General features: G+C 38.5%; 1 pseudogene; it reads right to left on the bottom strand.

Moving 5' to 3' along the window:
* Positions 1-21,069, bottom strand: LOC131519590 (glyceraldehyde-3-phosphate dehydrogenase-like; annotated as a pseudogene).
* Between the last annotated feature and the right edge of the window lie 2,135 nt (positions 21,070-23,204).

Genomic DNA, 23,204 nt, shown 5'->3' with positions numbered 1-23,204 from the left:
GACCAGGTAGGTTTCCCCAAACCCTCACCTTCTTCAGGGGATCTGGGATGGAAACTGGGTAGAGGTCAGGAGATTCTCAGTGTGTTGTGAGATGAAATGGGGCAAGGTCTCCCCAACAGCTGAGGGCCTCTCTCTTCCTCTTGCTCTCACTGGGGCTGGTGGTCCAGGGGGCTCTTACTCTTTGGAGGTCATGTGGACCATGAGGTCCACCACCCAGGTGGTATGGCCAAATTCATTATCATATCAGGAAATGAGCTTTACACGGTGGTCACTGAGGGCAATGGCAGCCTCAGCATCAAAGGTGGAAGAATGGGTGTCACTGTTAAAGTCGCAGTAGACAACCTGGCCCTCAGTGTAGCCCAGGATGCCTTTGAGGGCACCTTCTGATTTCTGCTTCACCAGCTTCTTCATGTCATTGCATTTGACAGCTTTCTCCAGCAGAGCAAATCTGTGACTGACACGTTGGTGGTGGGGACACAGAAGGCCATGCCAATAAGCATCCCATTCAGCTCAGGGATGACCTTGCTTATAGACTTATTGGCACCAGTATCAGCAGGGACGATGTTCTGAGCAGCCCCTTGGCCATCATGCCACAGCTTTCCAGAGGGGTTGTCCATGGTTTTCTGGGTGGCAGTAATGGTATGGACTGTTGTCATGAGTCCCTCTAAGATGCCAAAGTTGTCATAGATGACCTTGGCCAGAGAAGCCAAGCAGCTGGTGGCGCAGGAGGCATTTCCGACCATCTTGAGGAAGTTGTCTTACTTCTCGTGGGTCACGCCCTTCACAAACATGAGGGCATCAGCAGAAGGGGCAAAGATGATGACCCTCTTAGCCTCAACCTCCAGGTGAGTCCCAGCCTTCTCCATAGTGGGGAAGCCTCCAGTGGACTTCACAACACACTCAGCACCAGCATCACCCCATTTGTTGCTGGTGGGATCTCACTCCTGGAAGGTGGAGATGGGCTCCACTTGTCCATTGAGGACAAGTTTCCCATTCTCGGCCTTGACTGGGCAGTGGAATTTGCCATGGGTGGAATCATACTGGAACAAGTAGACAATGTAGCTGAGGTCAATGAAGGGGTCATTGCTGGTGACAGTTTCCACTTTCCCAGAGTTAAAAGCAGCCCCAGTGACCTGGTACCCAATACGGCCAACTCCATTTACTCCGACCTTCACCACTGTAACTTGCAGATGTGGTGGGCACTGCACCAGAAGACGCAGCTGTCTGTCAAACGGGGAGGAGCATAAAGCCTGATTTTGTTGATTTTAGTTATATTCAGTGGTGTGGCAGTTACTATTTAACAACCCTCTCCTGTGGGCCAGTATGGTCTGTGCCAGCACACTTTCCCCCGTTTAAGGCAAAGATGTTCAGCTTTCCCTGATATCATTTTGCCTATTGTCACTGACAAAGCCCAAGTTTTTTCAACAATGTATTCACCGAGAAATTTTCCAGCTTTGAAGAGCCCCCTGACCAAGTGAAATTTAATTTGAAATTAGAAATGAGGTCAACAATGTTACTCTACTAAAACAGTGGTTAAGTCCATGGGACTTTTTTATTTTTAAGTCCTTGGGATTTTAGACAGTCAGACTGAAATCCTATTAATTCCTAGAAGACATGATTCTGAGCTTGCCACTTAACCTCTGTAAACCACTTTTCCATATCTCTAAGTTGAACATAATACGAGCCCTGCCTTACTGTTTCATAAAAATTAAACTAAATAACCCATGTAATGTATATCCTGTAATCACCATATGTGCATAGGACACACACAGACAAAAAAAACACTCAAATTACATTATCTACTCTTATTCTTTGAGAAAAACCAGAGTATTTACAGCTATAAACTTCCAAACTAATAGTCTATCTCGTGTAAAAATGAATTCGCTTTCCTGAGTTATTTATAGTGGCACTTGAAATTTATTTTCAAAAATGAACAAGTACATTTAATTTAAAATTAATAAGACCATTATTGTGTATTCATTAAAATTTCATGTGATTATTGGAAGCGTTTATAAGGTACGCAGTGGACTCATTATATAGAGAGACAGTAATTAAGCTTTAATAAATGGAATTTGAAACAATCATTTATAAAAATATATTATTGAATTTGAGACCTCTTATTTTAAAATCTATCTATAGTAGCTATTCACTAGAGGCAAAATAAGAAATTATATGTTTTGTGAATATTTAAACAAATAGAATTAATTTTAGGAACGGAAGACAAAGGGTAAGTCTTCCAGTCAGAGCCAATCTCCTGTCTGCTAGAAAACCATGTTGCAGTCAGGACAGTCTCCTGACTTTCTTTTCTGCATCTTCTCCTTTTTTAATAATCAAGGTCATTACTTAATGATGTCAACAGTGCCTCCTTTCTTCCTGCAAACAGTGACAATAAATGGCAGGTTTGTACACGTGTTGTCACGAAGGTCAGGATATAATTGACATCACTAATAATACCTGGGTGGTTTAATTTAATTTGCAGATAATTTCTCTGGTTTGCTTTTTTTTTTTTTCCTTATTTGCGATTTTGCAAGGGAAATGGCAATGTCTAATTTCACTTCTTTAAAACATTTGGTCACTCGAATAGCTAAATTATAAATTTCAAGAAGGCACCATGAATATTTTTTTTACAATTTTTCCCCCAGCTACTAGCACAGTGCCTGGAATGTAACTAGGGCGGATTTAATAAAGTTTTCTCAAGTGAACGAATGAATCAATGAATGAACGCACGAATGAACGAATAACGAAAATAGTGCAAAAATGTCTCAGAAATTACTAGAATTGTTCAGAGTAGTACTTTCTTACCTCACTTGTAAGCTCCTTTATTTTTTCTTTAGAGTACTTCTTATAGTGTGACAATACATGTTATATGATTATTTGATTAATGATTACCTCTCCCACTAGATTGTTCTACTAGGACAGGAGCAAGCACTTAGTAAGCACTCAGTAAACAATGATCAAGGAATGAATGGCTCCTGTTTAGGTAGCCCATTAATTAGTAGACATCAAAGTTCTACTTTAAAGTCCTATGCCCCACTTTATATGACAAGAAAACTCTGCAATAAAAGGCAAGTCTAGGGGTGCCTGGATGGCTCAGTTGGTTAAGCATCCAACTCTTGATTTCAGCTCAGGTCATGATCTCACAGTTCATGGTTCAAGTAGTGGGCTCCACACTAAGAGTGCAGCGCCTGCTTGGGATTCTCTCTCTCTTCCTCTCTGTCTGCCCCTCCCCCAATCTCACTCCCACGCTCGCTCTTAAAATAAACTGTTTTTTAAAAAAAGCAAGCCTATTTGATAATGTTTTGTTAATGTTTATTTGTTTTTGAGACAGAGACAGAGTGTGAGTGGGAGAGGGCAGAGAGAGAGAGGGATACACAGAATCTGAAGTAGGCTCCAGGCTCCGAGCCCGACATAGGATGATAATATTTATTATACATTGGCATATGCCCCAAGATTTTCAGTTGTCCTTTATACATGAGAAGTCTTTAGAGATAGAGTTTCATCTCATTTTCTCTGAATAAACATGACATGCAGACCAGCATTTGTATCCTCACGTTTAAAATATTTAATATATATTCTAGAGGTGCTGGGTGGCTCAGTTGGTTAAATGTCTGACCCTTGATTTTGGCTCAGGTCGTAATCTCATGATTTGTGAGTTTGAGCCTGCATGAGGCTCTGCAGTGACAATGCAGAGCCTAGTTGGGATTCTCTCTCTCTCTCTCTCTCTCTCATGCTCTGCTCCTCCCCCCTCCACTCCTCACTCTCATTCTCTCTCTCTCAAAATAAATAAACTTAAAAACATTTTTATAAAATACATAACATATATTCTAAAATATACAACATATTATAAATTATAATACTTTAATTTTTTTAATGATTTTATTTTTATTTTTATTTTTGAGAGACAGAGAGTGCCAGCAGGGGAGGGGCAGAGAGAGAGGGAGACACAGAATCCGAAGCAGGCTCCAGGCTCTGAGCCATCAGCACAGAGCCCGACACGGGGCTCGAACTCACAGACTGCGAGATCATGACCTGAGCTGAAGTCGGACGTCCAACTGACTGAGCCAGCCAGGCGCCCCCTAAACGGTATTACTTTAAGTGCTCTATTTCTCATCAGCCAAGTAAGCTTCAGTTATTGGTCCAACTATTTTACCTTGTTTTTGAAGGTGGGACCAGTAATATAAAAGAAAACATGTATCTGGTCAGGTCTCAGTGTGCACCACAAAGGTGTCTGTGATTCGTGGTCCATATGAAACCAAAATATATTCAATATATAGCCCTACATATCGTCAGGGTAACCTTTGGGTCTCTTTTTATGCTCCAAGGGAAAATGCTGTGGAAAACTCCCTATACACAAACCAACAGGCTTTCTCACATATTTCCCTCTCTGTTTTCAAAGGTGAAATAAATTTAATCTGAACACTAAGGAGTCTCTTATGTAAATGTAAATTAACAAATGTAAAGCAACAGTAGCATTAATAATAGCTACCAATTATTAAAGGTCTATTACCTTCTTAGCAGTGCACTAAATCCCTATTCCTTAAAGCTATTCCTCACAACAACACTGAAAATAAACATAAGTCTCATTTTAATATTCTTCTCAAGATTGTGTAGTTAACAAGGGGCACAGCTGGTATGTGAATACAGCATAAGTCCATACGAATACAGCAGAGATTTTCAACCCTGAGGCTGTTGACATTTTAAGCCAAATAATTCTTTGGTGTGAGTGGGGTACCCTGTGCTTCTACCCAACAAATGCCAGTGAATCCCCCTCCCAGTTGCAACAACCAAAAATGTCTCCAGATATTGTCAAACGTCACTTAGAGGGTAAAATCTCCCCCACTCCCTACCCTTCAAAGCCCCACCTATCTCAAGCCATCACCCCCACCCTTGTCCTCCACCCCCATTGAGGACCACTGGAACACAATGCAGTTTCTTCACTATCATTAGGGAATGAAGGGGGGTAAGCCTAAGAGTCCAGCATTCAAATTTAACCTATTTTAGCATGTACTAAAATTGTAAAAACCGGGTATACAGTTATCTGGCAATTTAACCAAGGAAACTTCTACCTTGACAAGATATCCTAGGTAAACCAAACTTTACAAGGTAAGGTATTGTTTATTTTCTTGCGCCTTGTTTGGAAATGCTTCAATTTGGGGAAACGAAAGGAGCAAAATGGACAAAAACAGAAGTATATTGAGGTTTTCATCTGCAAGTTCCATACATTTAAGGAATTCAAGTAGGTTAGTGGAATTAAATCTGTGAGTTAAAAATGAGAGACAGGATTCCACTTCCTGTTTGTTTTCCAATGATTTTTTTGGAAACGGGGTTCACCCTGAAGTAAGAGTCATGAATGCTGTTTCTTCAGGTCCTATATCGTCTCTCACTTCTGTCTAAAGTCAGAGGATCGAAATTGCAAATGATTTTTCTAACTGAAGAAATCAATTAAAAGGATACCTTGGAATTCTGAACAGCAATTGCTGAAGGGTAGTTGTGAAAATGAATTGTTGGCTCATGTTTACTCATTTTGTGAGAACAAATACAACCTTTGTTTCTCACACACAGTATTACACCGCTGTGTTTTGTTTTTGCTTCTGTTTTTGGCACTCTTGGTTTCAGGTTTCGCTTGAGGTTTAAAGACGAATAGTACTGAGTAGTCAGTTACTTTAAGCCACAGCTTTGTCACGCCGTATCAGAGATGAAGTAAATTTACGTGCTAACAGTAGTCACCAGATTTTTTGTTCCTAAAGAAGACTGTTTAGTTATTCTCCTGCTCCATAAAACAAGTTATATGTAAATATCTTATATCTCCACAACACCAAGATTGATATAGCATTCCTCTAGAGTCAATGAACCTTAAAAATTAAATATGGGGGCACTTGGCTAGGCTCAGTCAATTAAGCCTCCAACTCCTGGTTTGGGCTCAGGTCACGATCTCACAGTTCATGAGTTCAAGCCCTGCATCGGGCTCTGCACTGACAATGCAAAGCCTGCTTGGGATTCTCTCCCTCCCTCTCCCTTTCTCTCTGCCCCTCCCCTGCTCACATGCGGGCTCAGATGCTCCCTCGTGCTCTCTCTCTTTCAAAATAAATACATCATACACTTTAAAAAAATATTCAAGAAATTAAATATCAATAACAGACTTTCGTTTCCAACCGTGATGAAGTAACTGCTATCAGTGAGCCCTTCTGAGAAAACAACTGTAAAACTGGACCATATATATCTGAGCGATGATTTTCAGGAACTGGACAATAGGCAGCCAGCTGAGAAAAGGAGAGCACGGAATACCGGCTCCACATTTATCATAGTTTTCTGCCTATGAGCACTTGCTGGAAGGTGCACAGAAGGGGAGACCCCAAGCACAGGCTGGAGGGCAAGACCATTCTAGTTGAGGAGTAAGGTGGTTGTTTGGATCTGCAGAAACAGCTGACTTTATAAGGCAGAGTTGAAAAAAACAGAAAGTCCGAGGGCCCAGAGGTCAGTGTGAGAGTTTGCCTCAAGCTCTTGGCTGAGGACAGGGCCATGTGTGTAAACAGTGACATTCCACAAGTGGAGCAGTGCAAAGAGAGACAAGAGTCCTGGCCAAGCCAGGGGCAGGAATGCCACCAAGCACATTTGCCATACTGCTGAGATCCTCAACGGTCCTACCTTACAACTCAGGACTAGGCCCTAGATTGAAAGCCATGACCCAGGACCAAGGACCAAAGTGAAACAAGCCTCCAAACAAGCCCAACAGGCACAAGAGGATCCATTAATAACTGCCTGCCAAAAGAAGAAAAAGAAAGAAAAAACACCGATGTATAAAGGAAGACAGTATATTCTGGTGGCGAGGGGTAAGGAATTCTAAACATGTATATCAACAAAGCTCAAAAACACGAAAAGAAAAAATGGACGGAATCAAATCCAAAGCACTGGTGGACATGTTTTAAATCATTAACATATCATAAAATGCAGAGTTGAGGCGTTCATTTGAATTTTGATAATTATGTATGCCCATTCCCATAACTGCCACACATATACACACACAAAAACAAGCTACGGCACATTTTTGTCACCTCAAAAATTTCCTAATACCCTTTTCCAATCAAATAACTACCACAGTCCCCAACAACAACCCTGATTTCTTTACCATAGATTAGTTTTGTCTCTGGAGTTCCTGTAAATAGAATCATATAGAATGTATTCTTTTTGTGTCCAGTTTTGTTTGCATATATAATGATTAAACATTAAGCTTCAAACCCCTTGTTGCGTACATCCATAGCTTTATTGCTATAGACTTTTCCATGTGGGAACAGATCACAATTTGTTTATCCATATTCTTTTTGAAGGACATTTGGGTTGTACCCACATTTTATATCCAGTTTTCGCCTATTATGAACAAGGCCACTATAAACATTCTTTTACAAGTCTTTCTGTGAATATGTTTTTATTTCTCTTGAAAAATACCTAAGAATGAAACTGCTAGGTCATAGGATATTTATGTTTAACTTTAAAAAAAAAATTTTTTTTAAGTTTATTCGTTTTTCAGAGACAGAGAGAGACAGAGCATGGCGGGGAAGGGGCAGAGAGGGGGAGACACAGAATCTGAAACAGGCTCCAGGCTCTGAGCTGTCAGCACAGAACCCGGCGCGGGGCTCCAACTCACAGACCGTGAGATCATGACCCGAGCTGAAGTCGGACACTCAACCGACTGAGCCACCCAGGCGCCCCTATGTTTAACTTTATAAAGAACTGCCAAATATTATTCCAAAGCCGTGGCGTTGCTTTAATCTTCCGTAGAAGAATGTCGAAGAATTACAGGAGCTCCACGTGTTCACCAATATTGGGCATTTTTATATATAGATACAGTTATAGACACAGAGATAAATATAAAGATATAGATATGTTGTTGTTAGATATATAGATATCATTTTTCTGCTATTCTAATAAACGTGAAATGGTATCTCACTGTGATTTGAATTTTTTCTTTCCTTGATGAGAAATGATGATAAACATCTTATTATGTGTTTAATGAATGTTCATATATCATCTTTTGTGAAGTGTCTATTGACGCAATTTGCACATTTTTAAAATCTGGGACATTCATGCTTCTATTATTGAATTTACAGTGTTCCTTGTATTCTTTTAGGCAACTCAAATGTATGTGTTATAACTATTTTTCCCACTTTCTGGCTTTTATATTACTTTTATATTTTGTGTTTATTTATTTCATGATGTCTTTTGATGAAACCCACTTTATCAATAATTTCATTGAAAGTTTGTCCTTTTTATGCATCAACCAAGAAATCTTTGACTCCACCAACATCCCAGAGATATTCTCTCTTATTTTCTTATTTTCTTTTTCTAGTGTAAGCATTATGGCTGTGTTTTAACTTTTCAGTAAATTAACCATCACAAATTATTTTATTTATTTTTTCATTGAAGTATAGTTAACATACAGTGTTACATTAGTTTCAGGTGTACAATATAGCAATTCAACAATTCAATACATTGCCCAGTGTTGTCAAGGTAAATGTACTATTAATCCCCTTCATCTATTTTACTCTTCCTCCTCTCACCTTCCCTCTGGCAAGCACCAGTTCATTGTCTGTATTTAAGAATCTGTTTCTTTGTCTTTTTTCTTTGTTCATTCAATTTGTTTCTTAAATTCCACATATGACTAAAACCATACAGCATTTGTCTTCCTCTGATTTATTTCACTTAGCATTATACCTTCTAGCTCCATCCATGTCATTGCAAATGGCAAGATTTCATTCTTTTTTGTGGTTGAGTAGTATTCCATTGTATATATGTACCACATTTTCTTTATTCATTCATCTATGAATGGACACATGGGTTGGTTGCTTCCATCGTTTAGCTACTGTATATATGCTATAATAAACATAGGGGTGCGTCTATCTTTTTGAGTTAGTGTTTTCATTGTCTTTGGGTACATATCCAATAGTGAAATTACTGGATCATACGGTAATTCTACCTTTAATTTTTTGAGGAACATCCATACTTGCTTTCCACACTGGCTGCATCAATTTGCATTCGCAGCAGTGCAGAGGGTTACTTTCTCTCTACGTCCTTGCCAACACATGCCATTTTTTGTCTTTTTGATTCAAACTATTCTGACAAGTGTAAGGTGATACCTCACTGTGGTTTTGATTTGCATTTCTCTGATGGTTAGTGATGTTGAGTATTTTTTATGTGTCTGCTGGCCATCTGTATATCTTTTTGGAAAAATGTCTATTCAGATCCTCTGCTCATTTTTTAATCAGGCTGTTTGGTTGTTTGGTGTTGAGTTGTGTAAGTTCTTTATATATTTTGAATATTAACCCTTTATCAGATATATCACCTGTAAATATCTTCGCCCATTGAATAGGTTGCCTTGTCATTTTGTTGATGGTTTCCTTTCCTGTGCAAAAGCTTTTTCTTTTTGTGTAGTCCCAATAGTTTATTTTTGCTTTTGTTTCCCTTGCCTGAGGAGACATATCTATAAAAATGTTGCTAAGGCTGATGTCAAAGAAGTTACTGCCTATGTTTTCTTCTAAGAGTTTTATGGTTTCAGGTCTCGTATTTGGGTCTTTGATATATTTTGAGTTTCTTTTTGTGTATGGTGTCAGAAAGTAGCTCAGTTTTATTCTTTTTTCCCCCTGTATAATTCATTTTTTTAGAAATTGCCAAACCATTTTCCAGAATGATTTGACAATTTTATACTCTCATTAGCAACATGAGAACTGCATTTACTCCATGTCCTTGCCAACATTTTGTATTGTTGGTACTTTCAATTTTAGTCAACAAATGAGTGTTTAACAATATCTCATTGTACTTTCTATCTGCATTTTCCTGATAAAATTTTTTCATGTGATTATTGAACATTTAAAAAATTTATTTTAGAAGGGTATATTCAAATATTGTCATTTCACAAGATTTATTTGTAAAAGTTCGTTACCTCCCTCTCAATTGCCTGCTTGTAACAGAAAGAGAGGTGTTTTTCTTTTTCACTTTTTATTTTTTTTTAATTTATGCCCAAATTAGTATATAGTGCAACAATGATTTCAGGAGTAGATTCCTTAGTGCCCCTTACCCATTTAGCCCATCCTGCCTCCCACACCCCCTCCAGTAACCCTCAGTTTGTTCTCCATATTTATGAGTCTCTTATGTTTTGTCCCCCTCCCTGTTTTTTATTATTTTTGTTTCCCTTGCCTTATGTTCATCTGTTTTGTCTCTTAAAGTCCTCATATAAGCGAAATCATATGATTTTTGTCTTTATCTGACTGCCTAATTTCACTTAGCATAATACCTTCCAGTTCCATCCATGTAGTTGCAAATGGCAAGATTTCATTCTTTTTGACTGTCGAGTAATTCTCCATTGTGTGTGTGTGTGTATACGTGTGTGTGTGTATATATGTGTGTGTGTGTGTGTGTAAAATATATATATTTTATATATGTATATACCACATTTTCTTTATCCGTTCATCCATCGATGAACATTTGGGCTCTTTCCAGACTTTGGCTATTGTTGATAGTGCTGCTATAAACATGGGGGTACATGTGTCCCTTCGAAACAGCACACCTGTATCCCTTGGATAAATACCTAGTAGTGCAATTGCTGGGTCATAGGGTACTCCTATTTTTAGTTTTTTGAGGAACCTCCCTACTGTTTTCCAGAGTGGCTACACCAGCTTGCATTCCCACCAACAATGCAAAAGAGACCCTCTTTCTCTGCATCCTCGCCAACATCTGTTGTTGCCTGAGTTGTTCATGTTTTCCATTCTGACGGGTGTCAGGTGGTATCTCATTGTGGTTTTGATCTCATTTTTTGTTTTTTGGATGTTGAGTTTGATAAGTTCTTTATAGATTTTGGATACTAACCCTTCATCTGATATGTCATTTGCAAATATCTTCTCCTATTCTGTTGGTTGCCTTTTAGTTTTGCTGATTGTTTCCTTCGCTGTGCAGAAGCCTTTTTATTTTGATGAGGTCCCAGCAGTTCAGTTTTGCTTGTGTTTCCCTTCCCTCTAGAGACGTGTTGACTATGAAGTTGTTGCAGCCTAGATCAAAGGAGATTTTTGCCTGCTTTCTCCTCAAAGATTTTGCTGGCTTCCTTCTTACATTTATGTCTTTCATCCATTTTGAGTTATTTTTGTGTATGGTGTAAGACAATGGTCCAGGTTCATTCTTCTGCATGTTCCTGTCCAGTTTTCCCAGCACCACTTGCTGAAGAGACTGTCTTTATTCCATTGGATATTCTTTCCTGCTTTGTCAAAGATTAGTTGGCCATACGTTTGTGGGTCCATTTCTGGGTTCTCTATTCTGTTCCATTGATCTGAGTGTCTGTTCTTGTGCCAGTACCATACTGTCTTGACGATTACAGCTTTGTAGTATAGCTTGAAGTCTGGGATTGTGATGCCTCCTGCTTTGGTTTTCTTTTTCAAGATTGCTTTGGCTATTTGGGGTCTTTTCTGATTCCATACAAATTTTAGGATTATTTGTTCTAGCTCTGTGAAGAATGCTGGTGTTACTTTGCTAGGGATTGTTCTGAATATGTAGATTGCTTTCTATAGTATCGACATTTTAACAATATTTGTTCTTTCTATCCAGGAGCATGGAATCTTTTTCCATTTTTTTGTGTCTTCTTCAATTTCTTTCATAAGCTCTCTATAGTTTTCAGTGTATACATTTTTTACCTCTTTGGTTAGATTTATTCCTAGGTATTTTATTTTTTGGTGCAACTGTAAATGGGACCAATTCCTTGGTATCTCTTTCTGTCACTTCATTGTTGGTGAATAGGAATGCAACCGATTTCTGTGTGTTGATTTTATATCCTGCAACTTTGCTGAATTCAGGAATCAATTCTAGCAGTTTTTTGGTGGAATCTCTTGGGTTTTCCATATAGAGTATCGTGTCATCTGTGAAGAGTGAAAGTTTAACCTTCTCCTGGCTGATTTGGATGCCTTTTATTTCTTTGTGTTGTCTGATTGCAGAGGCTAAGTCTTCCAATACTATGTTGAATAACAGTGGTGAGAGTAGACATCCCTGTCTTGTTCCTGACCTAACGGGGAAAGCTCTCAGCTTTTCCCCATTGAGGATGATATTAGCATTGGGTCATTCAAATATGCTTTTTATGATCTCGAGGTATGCTCCTTCTATCCCTACTTTCTTGAGGGTTTTGTCAAGAAAGGATGCTGTATTTTGTCAAATGCTTCTCTGCATCTCTTGAGAGGGTCATATGGTTCTTGTCCTTTCTTTTATTGATGTGATGAATCACGTTAATTGTTTTGCAGATATTGAACCAGCCCTGCATCCCAGGTATAAATCCCACTTGCTTGTGGTGAATAATTTTTTTAATGTATTGTTGGATTCGATTGGCTGATATCTTGTTGAGGATTTTTGCATCCATGTTCCTCAGGGAAATGGGTCTATAGTTCTCCTTTTTAGTGGGGTCTCTGTCTGGTTTTGGAATCAAGGTAATGCTGGCTTCACAGAAAGAGTCTGGAAGTTTTCCTTCCATTTCTATTTTTTTGGAACAGCTTCAAGAGAATAGGTGTTATCTCTTCCTTAAATGTTTGGTAGAATTCCCCCGGAAAGCTATCTGGCCCTGGACTCTTGTTTTTTGGCAGATTTTTGATTACTAATTCGACTTCCTTACTGGTTATGGATCTGTTCAAATTATCTGTTTCTTCCTGTTTCAGTTTTGATAGTGTATATGTTTCTAGGAATTTGTCCATTTCTTCCAGACTGCCCCTTTTATTGGCATATAATTGTTCATAATATTCCCCTATTATTGTTTTTATTTCTGCTGTGTTGGTTGTGATCTCTCCTCTTTCATTCTTGATCTTATTTATTTGGGTCCTTCCCTTTTGCTTTTTGATCAAACTGGCTAGTGGTTTATCAATTTTGTTAGTTCTTTCAAAGAACAAGCTTCTGGTTTCATTGATCTGTTCTACTGTTTTTCAATAGCATTAATTTCTGCTTTAATCTTTATTATTTCCTGTCTTCTGCTGATTTGGGGTTTTATTTGCTGTTCTTTTTCCAGCTTCTTAAGGCGTAAGGTTAGGTTGTGTATCTGAGATCTTTCTTCCTCCTTTAGGAAGGCCTAGATTGCTATATACTTTCCTCTTATGACTGTCCTTGCTGCGTCCCAGAGGTTTTTGGTTGTGGTGTTAAGGCCCAGTTTTATTCTTTTTGCATGTAGATATCCAACATAATAAATTACTTTTGTATAAAAATTTAAGATAGAGATCAAGGTTTCTTTTTCTCACTGATATCCAGGTATTCTGGTTATGTTTGTTTTTGTTTTTTAAAAAAAAAGTCTTTGCTTTGGAGGCACCTGGATGGCTCATTTGGTTGAGTATCTGACTCTTGATCCCAGCTCAGGTCTTGAACTCAGAGTTGTGAGTTTAAGCCCCATGTTGGTTTCCACACCCAGAGTGGAGCCTACTTAAAAAACAAAAAAAGACTGATTTTTCATTGATTTAACTTAATATTTTGATCAAAGACTGACTGGCTATGCATGCATTTGCACAGTCATCCTGTTCTATTTCTTAATTTACTTTTCCTTTTCGTTGCCTTATTATTCTATCCTCATTTATATAGAAATGTGTATTTGTATGTTTATTATATACATATATGGAAATATGAATATGCATCACATACATATATTTTCTGGATTCTCTAATCCCTGCTGTTAATCTATTCATCTGAACATACTTATGATGCATTGTCTTACTTCCTAGGGATTTATAGTCAATCTTCAGGCCAAGTACTGTTAAGTCCTCCAACTTAGTTCTTTTTTGAGATTGATTGGGCTGATCTACATTGTTTGCACTGCTGTATATATTTTGGAAACGCCCTATTTATTTCTTCAAAATAGCCTGCTGGGATTTTAATAGAAATTGGATCTATAGATCAGTTGAGGTACAACAGAGAACAATATGACTCCACCAATTCATGAAGAGGATATTATATATTTATTTAGGACTTCTGTAATTTCTCTCAGCTATGTTTCATAGTTTTCCATGGAGAGATCTAACATAACTTTCATTAGATCTACTACTTAGGATTTGATGTTTTTAAATATAATTATGAGGGTATTAATTTTTAACTTACTTTACAGATGGTTTGTTGAAAGTATATAGAAATGTAATTGATTTATATGTTAATATTATATTCTTGATCTTTCAAAATACCCTTTTCAGTTTAATCATTTTTCTTATAAGTAGCACAGAGTCTTCTAGAACCACAATCATATCATTCTCAAATAATGACAGTTTTACTTCTTGTTTTCCAATGTGTACTTTTTTTATCTTGTTTTTCTACCCTATTGAATTGGTAGGGACTTCTAGCAAAAGTTGAATAGAAATAGTGAGAACAGATATTTTTGCTTTTTTTCAAAATTTAAAGGAAAAGGATTAATGTTTTAACATTAAGTATGGTATTAGCCATAGATTTCCCATAGATGCCTTTCACCATATTAAGGCACTGCCCTTTTGTTACTTGATGAAAGGTCACGAAGCAGTTTCAAATTTTGTTATGTGTTTTTTTTTACATACAATGGAAGATTACACAAATTTATTTCATTTTGTTAATAAGATGAATTATAATGACTGATATTCAAATGGCAAATCAAGCTCATTCATTCCTGGAATGAACTCATTGGTCACATATTAACCTTTCCACGTGTTATTAGATTTGATTTGCTAAATTTTTAAAGAGAATTATGTATTTATATTCATAAAAATTTTGTCTGAAATTTTATTTTATTATTTTTGTCTTTGAGAAGTTTTAGTATTTAGGTGACCTTGGTCTTAGAAACACAAAACCACAAAAAGAATTATGAAGCCTTCCTCTATTGTTATTTTTCTGTAAGAGCTTGTATAGGCTGTAATTATATCTTTTAAAAATATTTGGTAGGGAGCACCTGGTTAAGTGTTCCACTTCAGCTCAGGTCATGATCTCACAGCTCATGAGTCTAAGCCCCACATTGGGCTCTGCACTGAAAGCATGAAGCCCGCTTTGGATTCTCTGTCTCCCTCTCTCTCTGCAGCTCCCCCATACCACCTCAGGATAAATAAATAAACATTTAACAAAATGTTTGGTAGAATTCTCAGGGTAAGAATTCAAGAATGGACAGTTAATTGCAGGGAGAGAGGAGGGAATTCGTCATCAAGAATTCAACTCCTTGAGTAAATACGACACTAATCATACTTTCTATTTCTTTCTATGTTAATTTCTGCAATATATGTCTTTCCAGGAACTTGTCTATTCATCCAAATTGTAGAATTTATTGGTATAGAATTATCCATAATATCCTATTGTTTTCATTCTATTGTCTATTGTATATATACCTACTGATGCCTTCTTTCTGATTCCTGAGGTTGATGATGTGCGTGTTCTCCTTTTTTTCCCTTGATTAGTCTTACTAGGGATTTAAAATTTTAATAATCTTTTTAAAAGTCCAACTTTTAACTTTGTTAGAAAAACAAGAGTAAAAAAACTTAAAATAAGTAGAATGAAGGAAATAGCAAAAATAATAAATGGAAATCAATGCAAGGTAAAGACCACAGAGAAAACCTGAATAAAGCCAAATATTAATACTTTTAAAATTTTTTAGACATTGAAAAATTCCTAGTAAGACTGATCTAGGAAAAAGGACAAAAATTCAAATTACCAGTATCAGGGCTAATCGCTACATATACTACCAATGTTACAAAGGACCTTTTTAGCAATAAAATTGACAGCTAAGAAAATGGACAGCTGCTCAAAATACACAAATTGCCAAAGTGACACAAGAATAAAGAACATTTTTAAATCGCAATCTATCTGCTAAAAATTGAGTTTTTACTTAAAATCTTTCCAGTTCGAAAGTGTCATGTGTGAATTCTACCAAATATTTAAGGAGAAAAAAAGTTAATTCAAGCGATTTCTCTAATGAATTCTGTCCAATATTTGGGGGGAAAATCCATTCCTATACATACTTGGGAAAAAAATTTAAAGAAAAAAAATACAGGAGGACACAACATTTCCTAACGTTTTTGTGAGGTTTACTTAACCCTGACACTAAACCCAATGAAGATATTACAAGAAAAATAACTACAGACCAGTATCTCTCATGAACACAGAAATCCTCAACAAACCATTAGCAAATCCTATCTGGAAATATATACAAAGAATAACATAACGTGACCAAATGAGATTTATCCCAGGGATGCAAAATTAATTTACCATTTGTATAAACTGATGTCATTCACCATATAAACTGAATAAAAGGGAAATCACATGAGTACCTCAATATACGCAGAAAATTTCTTAGCAAAATTTGGCACCCGTACATGATAAAACCTTTTATCAAACTAGAAATATAAAGGAACTGCCATAAATTAATAGAGGACACGTATTTCCTAAAAACATCTACAGCCACCATTACACATAATGGTGAAACAATGAATTCTTTCTCCCTTCATACTGTGAATACCGCCAGGATCTGACTTTTAACAAGTCTATGTGGCATTGTACTAGAGGTCCTTAGCCAAAAAATTAATCAAGAAACCTTAATGAAAGCTATAAGGATTGAAAAAGAAATAAAACTATACTTTATCCAATCTTGTGTTGTGGGATATTGGAGTACTACATTTATAATGTAGAATGCTACTGTCAATAGGAAAACCAAATGGATTATACATACAACATAAATAAATCTCAAAAACTTTGCCATGAGTAAAGAGAAGCCAAATACAAGAGTAGGTACTACACTATTGCATTTATGTGGATTTCGAGAACAAGCAACCTAGAGCAAAAGATTTCAGAAGAGTGGTTGCTTTCAGGAGAAGCATTGCTTTCTCTTCTGTGGTTGCTTTCAGGAGAAGCATTGCTTTCTCTTCTGTGGTTGCTTTCAGGAGAAGCATTGCTTTCTCTTCTGGGGCTGGAGAAGGGCACACGGAAATCAGGGGTTGTAGGAAAGTTCTTTACTTTGATAGTGCTGTTGGTTACATGGTTGTGTGCCTTTCTCAAAACTCATTAAACCATGCCATTTAAGGTTTATTTCAACGGATGTAACCACTCCCTTGACAAAAAATTTAAATAAAATGCCCAAAGATGTTAATAAATCACGCAAAATGAATCTGTTGTGACAGCGGTCGAGATAGCAGTTACACAGTGCCAGGAATTGTGACTTGAGAGAGAAATGAGGCAGCCTCTGCAGGACTGGTAAACGTTCTGTGTTTCAATCTGGGTACGGTTTGTGTGCCAATATGTTTACTTTGTACAACTTCAATACGCTGATGATACGGGCATTTTTTAATGTGTTCACTATAATTAGCATTTAAAATTTGGATGCCAGTCATCACAAAAGTCCTCTCCATCAATTCCTAGTTAGAAATGCATATAGTGCGCCATTGATACAATGGGATGGAAAGAGATGGCTGGCTGTACCACCCTATCATGCATAATAACCTCCTCGTGGAAATGCTTTAACCTGTTACTATGACAGCATGCTTTGACTCTGGCATTCACAGAGAATAAATCTTTTCCATTTAATCTGTCCAGTTGCTTTGTTATTAAAGATGACAAGGAAGCAACAGCGAGCATCGCTAGAGAAATCACAGCCATATACATCTGTCACATTATAATACAGTGGGATCGGAGATCATTCAGGAGTGTCATAATTATAATTTCAGAAAACCAAATGCTATTTATGTGATAACATCCACCTGTATCTCTTTAACTTGTATTTTCAATTTACTGCCTGTTTACATCGATTCAAAACCGAATTCCTGCTTGTCATTAAATACTATGTAAATAAGTTAGGCCTAACTGTGAAGGATCAGAAGCTAACAGGGAAACTTCAGCATCTGGGGCCAGAAGATTCTATTTTAACAACACGCATATGGTCCTTGAAGCGTAGCTCAAGCATTTTGATAGACATGCCAAGATTCAACGAAGGAGACAGACTTTTACCACAGATGAAACTATCTCGCAGTGAAAGAGAACAGATTAATGGAAGTGTCAGGGTTCTTTGGTTGCAATCTACAGAAATTTGTTCTGGCTAACACATGCAAAAAGAGAGAGAATTCATCATAAATAGATTTGGGAATTGCTCACTGGATTAAGGTGAGGAAGGACAACAAGGCACCTGTGAGGCTTTGAAAAGGGGCACTGATGGAAATATGTATTGGAGACCGCTTGGCCCCACCTCATATCCTCTTGGGTCAATTTTCTATTCGGCCATTGCTACCGAACACAATTACCCAGGTATAATGTGACAGTCTCTTCTGTACACTGTCTTCTCTGCCCCAGAGTATGCTTGTGAGAGCCACTCATGCACATGCACAAAAATATGGAGATGGGAAGGAAGAGCAACTCATGTGGCAATTAATGGGACATCAGCTGCCGGAAAAAAAAATATTACCATCTTCCATCCCCCAACTGGGTAATTTTGAGCTGCTTTTCACATGGTACCCCATATGGTCCCCAGCAAGATTAAATCTCAATTCCCTACGGCAGTGATCAACTTGAACATGAATCTCTGAATGAACTCTCCCTCCTTCCCTGTTTTAGCCTCTCTGTCCTCCGGCATCTGTTGCTTGGAACCACTTCCGAAGACATACTTCCTGCCCACAAGCCCTGTGCTAGGCTCTACTCTTGTTCTTTCAGGAACATGTCAGCTAAAACAAAATTATATGCAGGGCCCTGTGGCTGACACAGGAGGTAACTTTCAAATCTATTCAGTCATTTTTGTTCCTCTGCCTATGATTCAAATCCTGAGAGAGAGCACACATTTGGTCAAGGTTGAATCCCATGCCTATCCTATACATATGAAGGCTAAGGTACGATAGATAGTCCCTCAGAGAGAAAGAGGTAATTTGTAGAAGGAAGGAAGGAAAGAAGGAAGGAAGGAAGGAAGGAAAGAAGGAAGGAAGGAAGGAAGGAAAGAAGGAAGGAAGGAAGGAAGGAAGGAAGGAAGGAAGGAAGGAAGGAAAGAAAGAAAGAAAGAAAGAAAGAAAGAAAGAAAGAAAGAAAGAAAGAAAGAAAGAAAGAAAAAAAGAAAGAAAAAAGAGAGGAAGAGAGGAAAAAAAGAGGAGAAAAGTTACCCTTCCTGTATCTTTCTGTGTATCCAAAATATGGCATTAAAAACCTGAGAAGCAGGACACCTGGGTGGCTCAGTTGGTTAAGCATCCAGCTTTGGCTCAGGTCATGATCTCAACATTCATGAGTTCAAGCCCCACATTGGGCTCTGTGCTGACAGTGCAGAGCCTGCTGGGGATCCTCTCTTTCCCTTTCTCTCTGCCCCTCCTCCCCTGTGTCCTCTCTCTCTCTCTCTCAAAATAAACAAACTTCTTTTAAAAACACAAAAATTGTTTTTAAATATTAAAAAACTAGGGGCGCCTGGGTGGCGCAGTCGGTTAAGCATCCGACTTCAGCCAGGTCACGATCTCACAGTCCGTGAGTTCGAGCCCCGCCTCAGGCTCTGGGCTGATGGCTCGGAGCCTGGAGCCTGTTTCCGATTCTGTGTCTCCCTCTCTCTCTGCCCCTCCCCCGTTCATGCTCTGTCTCTCTCTGTCCCAAAAATAAATAAAAACGTTGAAAAAAAAAATTTTTTTTAATTAAAAAACTAAAAAGTAAAAACATGCGAAGCAAACTTAGCAAAGTGAAATTATTTAAATTCTATTCCTAAATTAACAGCACATATAATATCATATTTACAATGAATTTATTTCCCTGAGTGTTTGAAATTACAGGTCACTTATACTTATGGTGATTGATTAAAAATTCATCAAGAATCTGAGGATGATTAGATGAGAACCTCACACCCTACTCATTGCTGCCAGAGAGGAGCCAAGCCTTCTAAACAAGATGGAGTAAACACGTTGCATCGTACCAGTCTCACTAACTACAACTAAACACGCTGAACAAAATACACACAGTGATTATCAGGAGACCGTGAGAGGCAGACAAGGCAGACTGGCTAAGGACCTACAGACTTAAGGAACAATGGGGTAGTGAGTTTACTGGTTTGCTTTGGTTTTGTCTCCTTTATTTCTTGGCCTTCACACTAGAGCAGCCTACAACCTGAAACACAAAGCAATAAAGCAATGCAAAAATTAGAGGCTGCCCTTTGCCTGGGTGGCTCAGCGGGTAAAGCTGCAGACTTTGGCTCAGGTCATGATCTCGGGGCTCATGAGGGGCTCTCTGATGTCAGCACCAAGCCCACTTTGGATCCTCTGTACCCCCCCTGTCTCTCTGCCCCTCCTTTGCTCATGCATGCACATGAATATGCATGCGAGCTCTCTCTCTCTCAAAAATAAATATTAAAAAATAATAAAAGAGAGGCTGCCCTTCTCAGGTCATGATCTCGTGGTTCATGGGTTCGAGCCCCTCATCGGGCTCTGTGCTGATAGCTCGGAGCCTGGAGCCTGCTTTGGATTCTGTGTCTCCCTCTCTCTGTCCCTCCCAGACTCATGTTCTATTTCTGTCTCAAAAATAAATGAACATAAAAAAAATTAAAGAGGGGCGCCTGGGTGGCGCAGTCAGTTAAGCGTCCGACTTCAGCCAGGTCACGATCTCGCGGTCCGTGAGTTCGAGCCCCGCGTCAGGCTCTGGGCTGATGGCTCGGAGCCTGGAGCCTGTTTCCGATTCTGTGTCTCCCTCTCTCTCTGCCCCTCCCCCGTTCATGCTCTGTCTCTCTCTGTCCCAAAAATAAACAAAAAAAGTTTAAAAAAAAAAAAATTAAAGAGAGCCTGCCCTTGCTAGCCAGAGCATGGAGAGGAAGGCACCCCTTAGGACAGACCCTTTGGACCAAACCTCCCCTGCTACAGGGAAACACCACAGAAGAAACTGCTGTCTCTCTTCTCATCAGGCATTGGCAGTGTCTGTGGAGCAGAGCCTGTCACATCCCCACACTGCACCAATGAAGAAGAGGCTGCAGTGTCCCTCCTCCTGCCCACCTCTCCCTGGGTGCTGTGGATACTGCGGCGTAGAATCCTGTCAACAAACCCCACTATGCAGTACCTACAGAAGAGGCCGAGCCCTGTCCCCTACCTCATCCAACAGCCCGTCTTGCTCTACATGAATATAAACAGGAACCATGTCTACAGTCCTTGCCATGCACCAAGGAAAGATCAGCCAAGGGGAGGCACTCCACCTTCTCCCAGTCAGACTAGGGAGATCGGGAGATCAGAATGAGCAGAACAGTGAGCTGGGTACACAGATTCTTCTATCTCAGCATAAACTCAATCACACCCCCAACCAACCCATGGGTGAAACTGACTAGCAGCAATACAGCAAAAGCTTTGAAAAGTGAACTGCGGTATGGAATACCACTCAAGTTTCAAACCGGCCTCAGCAGCACACAAGCAGGATAAGCAAAATCACCGAGCAAAAGTTTAAAAACTGAACTGACGTCAGAACTATGACCCACCTACAAAAGTAGGTCACGCTTCCTGAACCTAAACAGGTCTGTTGCCTGGTACAATAGAATATTTAAGTAGCACACAGAGTATCATAACCTAATACTTTAAAAGTCCAGAACACAATCCAAAATTATGTGTCAGACCAAGAACCAATAAATCCTCAACTCAAATGACAACCGATAATCATCAGAGACCAATATTGAGATAATCCAAATGCTGGAATAATCTGACAAGAATTTTAAAGCCGTTATCATAAAAATGCTCCATCAAGAAATTACACTCTTGAAACAAATGGAAAAATAGAAATCTCCAGCAAAGAAATGGAAGATATGACTAAGAATCAAATAAAATTTTAGAACTAAAAATATACTAACTGAAGTTGAAAACCTCCCTGGATGGGCTCAGGAGCAGAATGGAAATAAACAGAGGGGGCAGAAATCAATAAACATAAAGAAAGATCAATAGAAATTATGTAATCTGAATAAAGAGAAAATAGACTAAAAATATAAAGTACAGAGTCTCGGGGCACCTGGATGGCTCAGTCGATTAAGATTCCGACTTCGGCTCAGGACATGACCTCACGAGTTCGTGGTTCAAGCCCAATGTCAGGTTCCATGCTAACAGCTCAGAGCCTGGAGCATGCTTCTGGTTCTGTGTCTCCCTCTCTCTCTGCCCTGCTGGCTCACACTCTGTCTCTTTCTCTCTCAAAAATAAACAAACTTAAAAAAAATTTTTAATAAAATAAAATAAAGTACAGAGCCTCGTGAATAGTGGGGCAATAAGAAAAGATCTATCATTTGTGTCACTGAGGTCCCAGAAGGAAATAAGGAAGAGGCTGGTACTAAAAGGAAAATATTTTAAAAACTAGTGGCTGAAATATTCGCAAATTTGAAAAATGACATAAATCTACAAAAAAAAAAGAACAATAGTAAATAGGATAAATGCAAAGAAATACATCCTCTGATATATCATAGTCAAAATTCGCAAAACTAAAAAATTAAAGAGAAAAAAATGTAAAAGCAGCAAGAGAGAAACAGTATGTTACCTATGAGGAAGCAACAATTCAACCCCCCCCCAAATATTTCTAACCAGAAGCAACGGAAGATAAAAAGAAGTCACCCAACATTTTTGAAGCGCTGAAGTAAAAGGACTATCAACCCAGAATCCTACATCCAGTGAAAATATACAGTGAGTTTCACAAGAAGAAGGAGGAGAAGGAGGAGGAGGTAGAGGAGGGGGAGGAAGAGGAGAAGTAGGTGACAAGAAGGAAGAGAAGGAGGAAGAGAAGAAGGAGAAAAGAAACGGGAAAAGATAATATATTTGGCTTTCCTTGAAAAATCTGAATACCTGGCCATCAGGGCCTGAATTCTCACAGTGCAAAACAATGGTCTTAAGGCAGAGAGAACTGCTTCCTTCAGATGAGACATGCATTCTCTATACTCCCTATTTACCAGAACTTCCATCTATAGCCTCTTACCCTGGGTATTTTTTAACCATTTCTTCTACTTGTCTGGCTGTTGCAGGCATTAGGTTTATGAAATCCAGACTATTAGCTCTAAAGTTTTCTAGACACTCTATTAAAAACTATATATCCCCAAAAGGAACCCACATAAATGATGTTGCATTTACATTCAAAGGTCATCAACCCATATAATCCTAAGATTGTCCAGACTCCACTTTCAGAGCCCTGATTTCAACCAGCTAGTGTAAAATTCTATTTGCATACATACTGACATTACTGATTAGTCATCCTTTTTCCATGTTAGTGTTACTTGGAAATGCCTCTTATATTGTCATATGTCTTTGCTGCAT

The sequence above is a fragment of the Neofelis nebulosa genome, chromosome 1 (genome assembly GCF_028018385.1).
Source record: "Neofelis nebulosa isolate mNeoNeb1 chromosome 1, mNeoNeb1.pri, whole genome shotgun sequence".
NCBI classification, from domain to species: domain Eukaryota; kingdom Metazoa; phylum Chordata; class Mammalia; order Carnivora; family Felidae; genus Neofelis; species Neofelis nebulosa.
The sequence above is the reverse complement of the archived record's forward strand: the minus strand, read 5'-3'. Positions and strand labels throughout refer to the sequence as shown.